Raw genomic sequence first — 10,207 nt, 5'->3', positions numbered from 1 at the left:
TCTGCAGAGCCACCGGTATGTTCCGGCCCCTTTGATTGACCCGTCCACGTGTCTGTGACTGCTTCCCGGGAGGACATCAAAGACAGGTAATATCTTGCCCGGTGCCTCGTTACTCACTTGTTTACCTGCATTTTAGTCTATCTGTTGCCTGGGTGTGTTTGAATTGTTTACCTGTTTCCCCATTTTGAGATAAAGGGGGGTGGACCTGCAGGGGATTTGCCTGGGTCTTCTGTTGCCTGTTTTACAGCCTAGCTAGCTTCTTCGTGCACGTGGTAACCCACAGTTTCGGCTGGGGGGATTCCGGTTTTGGTAACCCACAGCTTCGGCTGGGGGGATTCCGGTTTTGGTAACCCACAGCTTCGGCTGGGGGGATTCCGGTTTTGGTAACCCACAGCTTCGGCTGGGGGGATTCCGGTTTTGGTAACCCACAGCTTCGGCTGGGGGGATTCCGGTTTTGGTAACCCACAGCTTCGGCTGGGGGGATTCCGGTTTTGGTAAACCGCAGCTTCAGCTGGGGAGATTCCAGTTTTCTTTTGGTAACTACAACCCTGAGCGCTGGGGTTGGGGGAATTCCAGTTTTCTGTGTATTTGTGAGGGGGACTTAGTCTTGTGGCAGGGGACTCTGTTTCCTGGGGGAATTCAAGTAGGCATTGCTTGTTTTCCGCATCACGTGGTAGTGAGACCTATAAGTGGGTTTTATAGGGGCACTACGGGAGTGGGGATAGAGGTGGCCACATTCTTGTGAGCTACTGTGCAGAGGGAGGCGGACGGAACTCGGACCGGTGTCAGTTGTTTTCCGTGGCCGCTGGTAGTGAGACTTATGAAAGTCGTTCTCCGAGCGGGGACGCTACGAGGTTGAGGGAGGTGACTTTGGAGTAAGCACACGAGTAAAGGAAAGGGACCACTGTTGATTTTATTTGAACTATGATGTATGCACTGTATTTCAATTGTATTGTTGTCTTGTTGTCTAATTAGGAGTCTCATGAACTCCTGTGTCTGTCTCTAAGGATTTTCCTTGCCTTTCATCTTTTCTACACTTCCTATATTATTATACTATCCACTCCCATTTCTCTTAAAAGAGAAGTGATTGGTCACACACTTCTCACCTCGCTCCAATCCGTGTCTACCACCCCGGGTAGGCGGATTCAGTGACTAGTCTACGTTTTGGGAAGACGCACCCGTGAAAGTCCCACGGTTCTCGGGTGGCAGTCGAGCATTGTAGACGTTCCTGTTCAATTTTCTCTCTCTCTCTCTATATCTGGGACGCTGGTATAGGGGTAAGAGGACTATGGGACAGGATTTAGGTAAGCCCAGTAAGGGCTGGTTAGCATGTGATTTGGTAGAAAACAGAGAGGGTGAGGAGATGGTTAAAGGTGTTGAAAAGATTGCAAAAGTATGTAAAATTGCTGTACCGACATGTGGAAGATTGCAACCAGAAAGTTGGCGCAAGTTACTGACAGAAATGAAAGGCAAGCTTACAGATAATGATTTATTAAAGACTGCTGAAGCATGGTATAGAGTAGCAAAGGCTATTCAGTTAGAAGGTTGGGTTGAGGAAGAAATAAATCACAAAGGTGTGAGATTGTTTGTGTATCATAATAATTGTGTTGCTGGGGTTTACCCTCAGCCAGCGCCCCAAAATGGCGCCCAGGGGATGTCTATCCCCAAGGTTCAGTCAGCAATAGGTGATAACCAGCTGACTATGCTCCCCACTCCCAATCCTCCCGGATCCCATCCCATCACCTCCCCTGTCTGCCCGGTCCTGAATTCTGATGGATCTTTCTTTACCCCTTCCCCGTCTCTAACCTTCCCATCATCCCCATCCATCCCTACGCTACCTTCCGTACCTAATCCTAACATTTCAGCTGCCATTTCCTCCCTGCATTCTCTCTCCGTTAATAATCCCCTCCCCTCTTCATCCGCCCAACTAACTACTTCCTCCACCCTTGCTCCGGCTCCTCCTTCTGCACCCACCTCTACCAATCCCTCTCCGTCCCCTCCCATCTCCACCCCAGTCCAATACCCCACCTCCTTGAATGTAAATACCCACCCTACTCTCCTCCCCTCCCCAGCCTGGCCCTACCCCTTCCCATATCCCATGGCCCTGCCCTATCCCGGCTACCCACAACCCCTTCCCCAAGCCACTCCCCAGGTTCCGGTCATGCCCAGTCCGGCTCAGTCTGCCCCGGATGTGCCCACATCCAACATGGCCGCCACTTCTTCCCTTAATCCTAATGCAGTTCCTTTTCCGGCCACCAATATGGCGGCCCCCAGTACAGCCCTGATGCCAGTAATTCCCGGTGACTACCTATCTGGTCATGACCCGCTAGCCACCCCTGCATCTGGGACCCCCTCTCATCCCCCGGTCCTGTCACCTCACCCGGGCCCTGCACGCAGGAGAGCCCAGCTCGTAGAGATAGATGAGGAAGAGGAGGATGGGATATCCCAGGACTCATTGGAGGCTGCGGGAGCCGCAGCCTCAGCTCATCGTTCTATCGATGATCCATTTGGACACAAGGGTCGGGGAGAACGGGCCCCTCCCAAGTATGTTGCTTTTAACCCCACTCAAGCTAGTGCATTAATGAAATCGCTCCCCGACCCAGAAAAACAGCCTATGCCTTTTTACCGAGGGATAGTTCAGATTCAAAAGACTTATTCCGCCGCATGGCGTGATCTACTGAGCATTTGTGCTATTAAAGCAGGGGATGCATATTGGCCAAGCATGGCCCGTCACCTCAGTACAGATCTGCTTTCCAGTGATGTTGATTACCCCTCCGGGGTAACCTTTTGCAACCAATTAAGAGAATGGGCTAAGGACAAACTTGCAGATCAAGCTGCTGGCCTCACTGATGTTATACAAGATAAAGGAGAATCAGTGGAGAGGTTTCATGCAAGACTGTATCAAATGTTCACAGATTTGGGGTTTGATCTTACTGACAAGATTCATTCACAAATGCTGTCCGGTGCTTTTGTCCAAGGTGTTAAAGACCCAATACGCAAGGGAATTATCGCTGCCCGCCCTGAATATAAGGTTGTTCCCCTGGATACTTTACTCCTAGTTGCTAGGGGCCTAGAGTCTGCCCAGACCCCCAGAAGGCCAAGCTCTGCTCCTCTTATGGTGTCACGCACTACCCCCATTCCCAAGGGCACCAGACCAGAGGATGGTATTTGTTTTAATTGCAAGGCTAAAGGGCATTTTAAAAGTGATTGCCCGGAACCCAAGAGAGAGCCGAGAAAGCCATCCAGGCCTGCCCCGGCCACCAAGGCCGAGAAACAGGTTCCAATAATTGAGGAACCCGATGAATAGGAGATTGGCAAGCCTGTGTCCGTAACCCCTGTCATGGCAGTGTCTACAGGGGATAAGGGGGGGCCACTTGCCACAGTGACTTTGCCCATTGAAGGCCACCCCACTACATTTCTAGTTGACACAGGTGCAGCCCGTAGTGTTCTGCGAGAACAAGACCTGCCAGACCCATCCTTCCTGTCAAATATTGATGTCTCTTGTGTTGGAGTGGATGGCCAGCCAAGACATAGCCCTTTAACAACTCCACTACGAGTTGGCTCTAGCCTGCTTGCTCGCTTTGTGGTATCCTCCACATGCCCAATTAACCTGTTAGGCGCTGATGTTCTCTCACGCCTGCAAGCATCCATCACCTTCACCCCAGATGGGCAGGTAGAAATGTCTACACCTCTATCTGAATCAGACACCTCAGCCTTGTGCTCCTTGCCTCTGATGCTGCATTTAGAAAAGCCCCGTGAGGAAGCAGCAGAATTAAGGTCCAATTTCCCAGAGGTATTAAAAACACAGGTGCCCGCCAAGTTATGGTCCTCAGGCCCAGAGGACATAGGTCACCTAAATGTTCCCCCTGTGGTGGTAAAGCTTATTCCAGGAGCTAAGTTACCAAGAAAGCCACAATATCCATTAAAACCAGCACAGGCTGCTGCCATTTCTATCCACATCAAGGCACTCCTGGAGAAGGGTGCCCTGGTAAAATGTAAATCTGAATGCAACACCCCACTATTTCCTGTGAAAAAGAAAACTCCAAAAGGTGAGCCAGAGAAGTACAGGATGGTTCAGGATCTCCATGCTGTCAATGAAGCTACCGTCCTGGACACCCCTCTTGTACCAAATCCCCATACTCTGCTCTCTGGAGTCCCACCATCTGCAAAAATTTTCACAGTCATTGACCTGGCCAATGCCTTTTTCAGTGTCCCACTGGACCCTTCCTGTCAATACCTGTTTGCTTTCACTCATGAGATGCAACAGTATACCTGGACTGTCATGCCCCAAGGGGCACAAAATTCTCCAAGTCAATTTGCAAAGGCCATGGGTACCATCCTTGACCCATGGCAAGCTGAGCACCCAGAAGTTGTTTTGCTTCAGTATGTGGATGATTTACTGCTCTGTGGAGATGATATACCCACTACTGAAAAGTGTTCAATTAGTCTTCTTTCCTATTTGGCAGAACAAGGATGCAAAGCTTCACTCATCAAGCTGCAATTCTGCCAATCTTCAGTGATTTTCCTTGGACATTGTCTATCTCAAGGCACCAGACATCTTACTCGGGACCGGGTAAGAGCCGTACTGGACATTCCACCTCCAAGGACTTCAAAGTCTCTTCATGCCTTCCTAGGCCTCATTTCCTATTGCAGAGCATGGATCCCAGAAGCCTCTCTGCTTATGCAACCTCTCTATGATGCACTTAAGTCTGACCCATTCTGTTTGACCAATGAAGCTCTGGACAATTTCAATGCTCTCAAACGTGTCATTGCTTCTGCTCCTGCCCTGGGCCTACCTGATTACACCAAACCTTTCAAATTATTTGTCTCCGAAAGACAAGGCCATGCAACAGGAGTTCTCACCCAAACTAATGACTTAAGAGGCCGCCAGAGGCCTATTGGATATTTCTCATGTCAACTGGACATTGTGGCCAGAGGGACTCCTTCCTGTCTCAGGGCTGTTTTTGCTGCAAGAGAGCTCATAGAAAGAACCTCAGACCTGGTCCTTGGCCACCCTCTGGTTGTTTTGGCCCCTCATGACATTTCTGCCATCATCAACCAAGTCCAGCTCAAGCACGTGTCTCCAGCCAGACACCTACGCCTACAGTGTCATCTTCTTCTGCCTGACAACATTTCCATCCAGAGATGTCAAGTGCTTAACCCATCCACTCTTCTTCCACTCCCTGAGGGGGGTATCTACTATGGATTCATCACGGATGAGACCTACATTTACCTGCTCTGTGGATGTATCAAGAAGACCATGCATCCACATTTGACATTTCAAGAAGATGAGAATCCTCTCTGTGAAGGCCCGGATTACGCCTTCTGTACCATGTGGTACAAACCAAACATTACTCCTGAACCTTGCTATGAAGATGAGCTTTACCACTGGACTGATGTGAAGCTCACTGCTCAAGATTTCTATTGTGATTCTGAAGGCAATAGCATGGTCTTGGTCCAACTACCTCAACAACTTAACTACCTCTACCGCCATTGGGATACTGCTATCCCACATATTCCTGTTACCAAGTTAAAAACAAGGTCATGGAATGATCTTGGGCCCATGGCAAAGTTATGGGCCACCATGGATGAAGAACAGCTACAGGAGAATGGTATTGCCAAATACCCAACAACTGACCTCCTAGAAGCATGGCCACGCCATTTCCTGGAAAAGGAATTTCAAGATCTGGTCATAAAGAATGATTATGACCCAGAAACACCTCATGACTGTTTCGAACAGATGAAAATGGAAACAGTACACTTACCAACTGTACATGAGAATCCATTACCAGATCCAGATTTTACCCTGTTTGTGGACGGTTCAAGATATGCTGATGAAGAAGGAAGATACCATACAGGATATGCCGTAACCACGACAGAAGAAATTATCAAATCATCATCCTTACCACCAGCAATGTCTGCGCAAGAAGCTGAATTACAGGCCCTGACTTCAGCATGCAAAATTTCCGAAGGAAAACGTGCCAACATCTATACAGATTCAAGATATGCTCTGGGTGTAGCACATGACTTCGGCCTAATTTGGAAGACAAGAGGATTTCTTACCACCACCGGTACACCAGTCAAACACAGCACTGCAATCAAGGAGCTAATGGATGCCCTCCTACTCCCTCAAGAAGTGGCCGTTTTGAAAGTCAAGGCCCATGGGAAATTGGATACAGATGAAGCAAAGGGCAACCATTTAGCTGATCAGGCTGCTAAGCTAGCGGCCAGGGATCTGCAGGAAGTGGATGAAGAAGTGTCCGGACAAGAAGAAGAAGTTCCTATTTTTGCTCTGCAAACTCTTCCTACTGATTTGCGAATTTTGCGAGAACAGCAAGCTGCAGTCACTCCTGAAGAAATCCAGAAATGGAAAAAGAAAGGAGCTGTCCAAAAGGACGGAGTATATTACAACAACTTCAAATTTTGTCTTCCCAGAAAATTATATCCAGCAGTGGTCCAATGGGCACATGGGCCTGCACACCTGTCAAAAGAATTGATGGCCGCCCTCATACAGAAGTATTATGAAGCACCTGGAATTACAACATTGATCAATAGCTTCTGCAAGGCCTGTGTCATTTGTGCAAAATGCAATCCAGGAAAACCAATCAAGGTGCCTGCAAAACACCTGGCGAAGCCCATGTACCCCTTTCAGAGAATTCAAATTGACCACATCCAAATGCCCAAAAGTGGCCCCCATGAATATGCACTAGTCATAGTGGACATGTTCTCAGGCTGGCCAGAAGCCTACCCAGTGGCCAATATCACTGCAAAGACAACCGCAAGACGCCTACTTACGGAGATAGTATGTAGGTTCGGACTCCCAGAAGTCATTGAAAGTGATCAAGGCCCAGCTTTTACAGCAACAGTGACTAAAGAAATTTGGCACTCTAAAAACCAGAATGTTAAAAATGTCACAAGAAACAAAAATGCCCTGGCCAGAAAGCCTGTCAATAGCTTTATTTAGTGTTAGGCACACACCTAGAGGGAAGCATTCACTGTCCCCATATGAGATTCTATTTGGGACAGCACCCAGACTAGGTTGTTATTATCCGCAGCAGTTACAGCTCCAATCAGATGTTTTAGTAGACTATGTAACTGAACTTGCAAGTGCCTTAAACAAAATACATGCCCAAGTTTTCTCTTCAATTCCAGATCCCGATTTGGATACAGGTACCCATAACCTGCTTCCCGGAGATTGGGTTCTGGTCAAGAAGTTTGTGCGGAAAAATACCCTGGAACCAAGATTTGACGGTCCATTCCAAGTTCTCCTGATTACCGCAACCTCCGTCAAACTGGCCGGTTGGCCAAATTGGATCCACGCTTCCCACTGCAAGAAGTCCCCTGAAGTCCCCAGCAGATACCGCACCTTCTCCTTAATTAGCCTCATAAAGTCCCAGCAAGTAGCCATCACCAAAGATATTAGTGGGTATACCTTCTGGTACAATTCATCATGCACCCATGTGGCTACTTATACCTTTGATTACTGTGATATTGTAGAATGCCCATTTCCCACGTCACAAATCCAGAGTATCTATAGAGATATCCCTCATTCAAAGGACCCATATGTTTGTGTAGTTGACAAGCAATGGGGGCACAATTGTGACCATTGGGGGGCGGCGGGACGGAATGCCGGGCCTGCCTGGGGTTACAAACCAAAAAGTGCCTTATCTAAAGTAGATGATCATGGTAGATCCCTTCTCCAGAGAATGACTTTGAGAAAGCCTGGGGGGGGTACACCAATGAAATTAATCCTTAACATTGAGCATCCCAGCCCCACGGATGCAGACCAGTATGTGATGGGAATGTATTGGAAAAAGGGTTCCTACCGTAAATTAGGGCATTTCTACCTCAAAGATATGTGCAACTCTTCTGAGTGGCAAGGGGCCACCCATATGGTCCCTAACCCATTAAAACCTCATATCCAGACCTTTCAAGACATGATGGCCATTGCTAACCCCACCTTTGAAGATACCATGGCCGCTGAAACAGGTTTTAATGATGTAAATTTATGGTTAGAGTGGATGAAATATAATGCTAATAAGCATAATAAGACTGCATGCTATGTATGTGGCGGTGCCCGGCCTCACCTGGGTACTGTGCCTTTAATCCTGCCAGTAGATATAGAAGAATGTGTTTTAAGCCTTTTTGCCTATCACTATGATTTTAACAGGTCCATATGTATAGCATGGACAAAGGAGTATCCTCTCCTAACCAAGGATGTCAAACCCCCAGATGGTATTACCGTGTATAAAGGTAATTACACTTGTTATGCTAATTATGATGGAATTGGTAAATTCTTGGGTAACTTCTCTAAGGGGTATTGTGCTACCTACAGAAATGTCTCTATGAACTTGTTGCAGTTTCACACCAGGTCATTAGGGGATATTTACTGGTTGTGTGGGGATTTACAGCTAAGATCCAGAATGGACAAAGAGTGGTGGGGGGAGTGTACTCTGGCTAAAGCCATTATGCCTATACATATCATCTCTGACACACACCTCGTCACCCATGAGTCCAGGCACACTAAGGTTAAGCGTGACGCCCCAGTGAAAGGAAGTTTTGATCCTCATGTTTATATTGATGCCATTGGAGTGCCTAGGGGGGTGCCCAATGAGTTTAAAGCAAGAGATGAAGTTGCTGCAGGATTTGAATCACTTTTTGCCATAGTTACCACAAACAAGAATTTAAATTGGATAAATTACATTTATTATAATCAACAACGTTTTGTTAATTATACCAGAGATGCCCTCCAGGGGTTGGCCGAACAGTTGCAGGCCACATCCCAAATGGCTTTCCAGAATAGAATGGCCTTAGATATGATCTTAGCCGAAAAAGGAGGGGTTTGTAAAATTTTGCCCGACACCATGACATGTTGTACCTACATCCCAGAAAACACAGGCCCTAATGGTAAAGTTACATTAGCCATAGAAAAATTAAATGACCTGTCTGAAGAGTTAAAAAGGAATTCTGGGATAAAAGATCCCTGGGAAAGATGGTTTGGTTGGATGACAGGATGGCAAAAGGCTTTAATGCATATTGGTATGGCTATACTAATTTTTCTTTTTATCTTTGCTCTTCTCTTTTGTTGTATCCTCCCATGTCTGAGAAAATCCCTCATGAAGACTGTTGACCAAGCGGCACCCACTTTTACCCATCTCGAAGTTGATGACCAAGATTTCCAAGATATCAACTCACCCTGTTTGCCGCTACAAACAATCCCTTTTGTTGATAAAGTGCAGGAATTCTAGGAAGGGACTAACTTAGGGACAGCATCTGTCAGTGAATGGTAAAGGCCCCGTGTGGAGAAGTGGTGGGTTAGCTGCCATGGGACACCCATGGGTGTGAAGTGTTCGAGAGCCATGCTGACGGATGAGTTAGCCTATCAGGGTCAGATCTAGGGACAGTCTTGCACTTTGCATTAACACCTAGCTAGCGGCCACAGGGTTTCTGTGCCTTTGGGTTAACACGTCTTCCTGGTACTAACTTAATAAAGTTTTATCTCTTAGAATCTAACATTTCATAGGGGGGACTGATGTGGGATTATTTAAAAATCCTTATTGTACTTGTATTCAATTACTGCACTAACTCCATTTTAACCTCATACTGTGAATCCTCCATTTTGTCCTCATAACCTAACTTGTTCATTTTAAAACTACCTTACATGACAGAATTTCCCAGCACATCTAATACAATAGACAAAGACTGTATTTAGTATAAAGACATGATTAACACAGAAATTGCTGACTTTCCCTTAACTTGCAACATAGTATAACTTGAAGGCCATGAGAACACAGTAGTAATGAAATGTTCTATTCATAAGAGACCTTGCACCTGGCCACGAGGCCTGAGATCACCGACCGTGTAAAATGACGCTCAAGACCCCCTTGTCCCCACCCGTGTCCAGAACAATCCCACCTCTTGGTGGGTGGGCACGGGACTAACCACTTAGTTTTTGAGCCAATTAATAATATTGATAGGTGGACACTAATCCCGACACTTAACAATTAATCCAATTAATGATGTTTATTTACTGATATTCTAATAATCAATGATGACGTAAAATGCCTCTTAAAAGGGCCTGCGCGCCCGCTTTTTAATCACTTGCCAATAAATTTTCTCGAAGTTATTTTAACCTGAACCTTGTGTGTCAGACTTAATTACTTCAGCGTATATACGCAATTCAATTTTATTAATTTGGACAGGAACA

The sequence above is a fragment of the Pelobates fuscus genome, chromosome 5 (genome assembly GCF_036172605.1).
Source record: "Pelobates fuscus isolate aPelFus1 chromosome 5, aPelFus1.pri, whole genome shotgun sequence".
NCBI lineage: Eukaryota > Metazoa > Chordata > Amphibia > Anura > Pelobatidae > Pelobates > Pelobates fuscus.
This window is presented reverse-complemented; position numbering follows the sequence as displayed.